The following is a 6,931-nucleotide window of genomic DNA, read 5'->3' as shown; positions in this document are numbered from 1 at the left end:
CTTTGACAAGCTTTATAGCTTGGTCCGCTGTTGACACAGATCGGAGGCAGTCATCCACATAAAAGTTAGTTTTGATGGTTTTCAAAACTTCATCAGAGTAATGCCTCCGATTGTCATCAGCAGTTTGACGCAGGGCAAAATTTGTGATGCTCAGGGATGATACAACGCCAAAGAGGTGAACTTTCATCCTGTAAACATCAAGTGGTTTGCTGATATCACCCTCTGGCCACCACAAAAACCTCAGGAAGTCTCTGTCCTTTTCATCAACATGTACTTGATAAAACATTGCCTCAATGTCTGCCATGACTGCAATTTGTTCTTGGCAAAACCTTAACAGAACTCCAATGAGGGTGTTTGTTAAGTCTGGACCTGGGAGAAGCTCCTTGTTCAGAGATGTTCCTTGAAATAAGGATGTACAGTCAAACACCACCCGCAGGTTGTGCTTTCGCTTGTGGTAGACACCATGATGTGGGATGTACCAGACTTTTCCGTCCTCTCTGCGAAGCTGCTGTGGTGGAACCTTTTCTGCGTAACCCTTTTTGAGGATGTCCTCCATGAAGGAGATGTATTCCTCAGCATACACTGTATCCTTTCTAAATTTTATTATTTTTTTTTTTTAATAAAGGTGCAGTGTGTGTTCCTTTACCATACCATGGTTATCAGGCATAACCTTGTCTTTATCCCGGAAAGGCAGTGGTAAATGATAGTGCCCATCTTTAAGAAACGCTGAGGTGGAGGCAATCTCCATAAAACGTTTATCCTCAACTGACATCTCATTTTTCTCCACGTATATGTTCTCAGAGAAATCCTGATTATATTGTCTGATGAGTAGATCCTTCAACTCAACAACAGAGATTCTGTTACTTGACACTGCAATGGGCCCAGCATATTCTGTCGCACTGTCAACACTGAGTGGTCCAGTTACCACCCATCCCAGTAAGGTTTGGACTGCATACGGTCCATTATCATGACTGTTTATGATTTTCCATGGCTCCATTGCTCGAGGAACATCGATTCAACATCTGCCTCAATTTCCATTAACTGGATGCCACTGAGATAAGGCCACCTCTTCAAATAATCCTGTGTGATTATGTTTTCCTTTGAGACAGGGATTTTACTCTGTGGGTAAACTTTCGGCAGATCCAGATATGTGCAGCCTTTCAAGTCTCCAACCTCCAATCCTCTGATCTCATAGGTCCCTACAGGCTTTTCCTGTCCCATTGTTCGCAAAAGTATCTTGTTTTTGCGTCCTTTCACATTCAGCTGGTTCATTAGATTTTCTGTGCAAAACGTTGCTGTGCTGCCTGGATTGAGGAAGGCATAGGTCTAAATATACCTGCTCCCTTTTGCCACTTTAACTCTGACTGAGACAATCACAAGTGCACAGTCTCTCCCGGCCCCAGTTGCATCACCAGCTGAAACAAGAGCACTGCTTATGGGGGTTTCTTCTGTCTCAGCAGTGGCTTTTGGTTGATTTTCCTGTCTTGGACCTTTTGCACCGAGAATATGAAGTAGAGTAGGATGTTTCATTTGACGAACTTGACATATCAATCTTCGTTTACAATTTTTGCTTAGATGACCTCTTAGCAGGTATCCAAAGCAATATCCATGGCTTCTTAAGAATTCAACCCTGTTATCATGTGACTGCGTTTTGAATCGTGAGCAGTCAGTCAGAGTGCGTTTCCCCCATGGCAGAATCCACAGGAAGGGATGATGGGACTGGGTGTGGTTTGAGGAGGTTGTTGTGGAATAGATAATTGTTTTACAGTACATCCTGTCCTCTCCATAATCACTGCTACTACTGAAGTAGCGAAGCTGCTGTTTTTGCCTCTCATTGATTTTGGTTCATTTTTGCTTCTTGGGATAGATTTTTTTGTTGTCATTTGGTCTTGAATGTCCCCAAACAATGGATCCAGAAGCATCTTAGTCTGTTTTTCCACAAAATCCACAAAGTGCTGAAATCTAATCCTCCTGCCAGTTCTCTGTTGTGTCTCGTAAGCTGTGGTATGCCACCTTTCCGGGAGTTTGTAGGGTAGTTTGGATGCTATCAGCCTTAGGTTTGATGGGATCTCAAGTTCCTCTAAATACTGTAAATCTTGCATCACATTACAGCATCCTCTCAAATACATTGCGAATGCATGCAGCATTCTCCCATCCTCAGCTTTAATCGTTGTCCAGTTCAAGGCCTTTTCCAGGTAAGCTCCAGGAACCTTCATTTCATTCCCAAAGTGCTCTTTTAAAAGGTGTCCTGCTTCACTATAGCCCCTGCTCCCATCCATGTGCAAACAGCTGCGAACCAAGTCTCTAAGTAAACCAGAGGTGAACTGCTCAAGACAGTAGAGTCTGTCCTGATTATTTTTAGTCTGGTCTTCAATCATGTGTTCAAATGCATGGATAAAAGACTGATATTCCAATGGATGACCATCACACACAGAAATCTCTCTTGCAGGTAACAGAGACAGGTTTCGCTGTGAGACAATGAGTTCTGCCAAGTCATTTTGTCTTTGAATAACCACATCCAAGTTATCATGAGCAGCATTAACAACCACATCTGAGTTATCCTGTGCAACATAAGTTATGGGGCGATTATGGTTTGCAGTTTCAGTTTTGTGTTTTTCAGTTGCATTCTTGATTTGAGGTTTATTTTCTGGAGACTAAGGGTGTATTCACACCTGCCTTGTTTAGTTCGATTAAAACGAACTCAAGTTCGTTTCCTTGCTTGGTTCGGACCTTTTTGACTGGTGTGAATACAATCACTCGAACTCTGGTGCGGACCAAACAAGCGGACCGAGACCCAGCTGAGGAGGTGGTCTCGGAGCGGTTCCTACCGAACCCTGGTGCGGTTCCTTTATGGAGTGAAAGCAGCCCGACCTCGATCCGACCCAAGTTGCAAAAATCTACCTTTTTGGATTTGACGAGCTTAGTTTTCGCGCATCTATCAAGAAGCGTCTGTGTGTCTGTCTGTCTGTGGCACGCATGTCGCGAACCGTTGGCCCGATTGATTTGAAACTGGGCAGGTGTCTCGCTACGGGCACGAAGATGTGCACTGCTAAGTTTGACGTTGTTTGGATAAGAAATGTAAAATATATCGGTAAAATAGATTTTCTCCGCTCTAATATTTCCAGTTGCCTGATGACAGTTCTAAATTATTGCGCTGGCTCAAACGCTAGATGGTAACCATGGCAACGGAGACTCAACGTTATTTTACAGTTTACAGACAAAACATGAGTGATTTGATCATCTATCTATAAATCAAGAATTTCTTTTAACTTATTTGGTGAGTTTGTGTCTGTCTGTCTGTCTGTGGCACGCTGATTTGAAACTGGGCAGGTGTCTTTGTGGGGAGGAGACATGGTCACGACAATGGTCACAACTGAAAAATCTTCTTCAGCTCCCACTATAGGAATACATACTTCCGACGGGCACTGCACTAGTTATGGGAAATGTAGGATAGCCCAGTGACACACACAACAGAGAGAGACACGTGAAGCAAACAAACGCAGGTAGGTTAGGTAGAGATGAGCCGTGGCTTAACCGAGCTCTGAGGAGACACGCTGCCTCCTAGATATCTGGGCAGATGTCCAGATATCTCAAATGCTGGAGAAAACACATAAAAATGCAGAAGTATATAAGATTTTTAGTAAACAAATGAGAGAGAGGGGATTCCAGCGCTCAGTTTATAAACCATATTGCTAGCATAATAACAAGTAGACCTACAGTACGCAAAGTCTCCATTGTAGCCTATTTACGTGGGACATTTGGCTTCCTTCTTTACCCCGCCTATACGTTTACCAGCCAATGGCTGAACGACCTTAGCACATGTGTTTTTGTTTATAAATTCTGGTCCGGTTGCAATTAATCACAGTGTGAAAGCGAACCGCACTAAAAAAAAAAAAAGAAAAAAAAATTGGTCCGGACCAAAGCAAGTGAACTAACGGACCTTCCTGGTGTGAATACGCCCTTAAGATGGTTTGATGAAGTGGGGTTTTTGGTATTGCACCTAGATGCACAAATTCCACATCGCTCTCCATTGTTTCTGGTTCATGATGAGAGTCATAATACTCCTCCATGCCATCACCTGGAGCTTCCTGATCCACGTCATCACTTTGAAGAATTTTTATTTTAGCGGCTGACGCTGCGAGGTCTGCCTCCAACTCCATTTGCTCCATCTTTGATTTCAGTTTTGTTTTCTCCAGTTGCAAGGTGCGTTTTTCTTTCAATGCAGCAGCTCGAGCCATTGCAGCAGCCTGCTCCGCCTTGGCCTTTTTTTAACTCTGAGACTGAGGAAGTGGAAGACCGTGTTTTGTGCGATACATTTGATATGCTGTCCAGTGGTCCAACTTTTGATTGTGCAATTTCTATTTTCCATGTCTCAACATCTTTCATGAAATAATTCAGGTTAGTTATTCTGGGTTCATACCAGTCATCATTTTCCTCCTCTGATAAGAGCTCTTGCATTTTTAAATTCATCCATAGCTCCTTTAAACGCTTCAAATGTGTCATTGACTTTATCAACATTTCCAACATCAGTCATCAAATGCTTCATTTCGTTTGTCTTCCTTGTGCATGCTCCCAATCTGCCTCTGCGCGAAGCAACATGTCCCCAGACTCAATTGCGGTCTCAGGTGTGTCAGACATCATAAATTACCACACACATTTAATCTCCGTTTAATTCATCCTTAAACATCCTTCCAACATCCCCGTTTTATTGCAATCCACATCCACAATCCACAATTTTGTCTCCCATTGTGTTCGATTGTTTGTTTGCAGCGCAACGGTGCATTCATTCATAAAGTCGATTAGCTGATTTTACTCACTGCCCGCCGGCTGCTTTGTTCATCTGTCGGCAGTGATCGGCTGGATCCGCCAACTCTCCGTTTCCTTCGAGTCTTCAGTGAAGTTAATCAACTTGTTATGGCTACTCTTGCTTTCAAAAAAAGGGTAAAAAACATCCGAGTAGTTTGTGAGGAGGAGGTGTACGACTCACTAAATAATTAAGCACTCACGGAGAGAGGTTTCGGTTTCAACAAAAGGGTTTTGGATTTAGTTACAAAAACAGAAATATTCTCCGGGTTGACTTCAAACAATAAGCAAAATAAAAAACTTGATTTACTGGTTGATAAACTATTTCACTCCTCACTCGCTTTACTCCTTCAACAAAAAACAGACTCAAAGAACACCATGCTGTCCTCACTCCCCAATCACAGGAGGAGGATGGCCTGACGAGGAGGATGGATGTTTGTGCTAGTTATTTGGGCTAATGGCAAAAGAAGAATTTCATTGCACAGGGAAACGTGTTTCTATACCGTGCACTTGAAAATAAACTCTTTGAATCCTGAATTTGTTGTCAAATTTGTTTGGTTTGTGCTTTACTTTCCTTTAGTCGATAAGATTACTGCTTCCTGGACACATTGTATTTTTCTTTCTTGTTTAAATAGAAAAAACTAAAGAAGAAAATACTGTCAAAAATATGATCTAGTCAAGACTAGTCATTGAGAGTAAGATTTCTTAAAAATTAAACAAAAAATTACAGCCTATTAGGAATATCTTAACATCAAATTATTCCATTTAACCTTTTTTTTTTTTTTGGCCCAAAAACCAATACGAAATGCCTTAAAACACAGAGACAAATACGTGAATACTTTTAATTTAACAGAGATCTTAAAATAACTTTTTTAATAAAGAAAATAAAAAATAAAAATAAAATAAAAAATGCAGTTCTTACCATTTCTTCGTATGATTTAGCGCCGTCTCACTCATGCAGCCTGAACAACAAATACCTCCTCCACTATGATTAGAATCCTGTTAAATGAAAATAAAAATGTTTTGGTGACAGAACAGACTCCGTGTCAGGTACAGGTAATTTAGCTGCATGTGCAGCTGTTCTATTGTGAACAATTGAGGCAGGGCGGAGCATACCCGTGACAGGGAAGTCAACAGTCCCCAGGTGTGGTGTGTGGTAATTTAAAACCAGCAGAGGTATCACCAAAGAGGAACAGAGACAATGGAACGAAAATTCACGCAAGTGGCGTATTTAGTCCATAAGGCAGCTTAAATAAGGCAAAAGTGAATGTGAGTCAGTGTTACCAGATGGGAAATGAAGAAATATCATACGGTTGATTTAAGATGATCGTATTTAGTCTCTAACTATCAGCTTGAAAAAATAAATAAATCACACACTAGGGCAGTGCATTTAAAATCAAAGAATAAAACACAGAGGGATTGTCCATTTGAATGAAACAACTGCTTTATTCATTATCAGTCAGATGGCAAACTTTCGTACATTTGCCCTTTTACACCGCATAGGCCCTGAAACTATCGTATAAATATGTTAATTATCGTATATCTGGCAACGCTGACGTGTGTAACTATATGCATGAATCAGCCCACCCTAAAAAAGAAAGGCAATGAAAGAAGAATACACTTTGAGATGAGCATAGAAGCAAAAATAGGGGCGCTTTGATGATGGCCCTTAACCCTTACTGAAATCCAGGGGGCATGTTTATCAATGACTTTAAGGACTTCAGTGTGGAAAAAATGTCAGGCATCTTCCATAAACGGAATAAGGTGGAGCCTATTCCATTTTATATCCAGCAGGTCTTGTATAAAAGACTCCGGGTTAAGATGTTTGCTCTGTCTTACCCTGATGACCTTGGGAGGTAAGCAAGGTAGTCTAATTTTCCACACACAGAACACCATGGAATGATCACTAAAGCAATCGGGTAAAACTCCTGAATCAATAATTCTGTGAGAGTGGGTGACCAGAATCCAATCTAATAAAGATTTGGATCTGTGGTCAATTCGAGTAGGTTGGCTGATTAGTTGAGTCAGGTTCAAGCTTTCAAAAAAGTGTCTGTCCTTTAGAGATGAGCGATCTAACCAATTAATATTAAAATCTCCAAGGATAATCATCTCGTTTGAGTTGCCCACT

This window comes from Chelon labrosus, assembly GCF_963514085.1.
Source record: "Chelon labrosus genome assembly, chromosome: 21".
Lineage (NCBI taxonomy): Eukaryota > Metazoa > Chordata > Actinopteri > Mugiliformes > Mugilidae > Chelon > Chelon labrosus.
Note: the sequence above shows the minus strand (reverse complement) of the source record.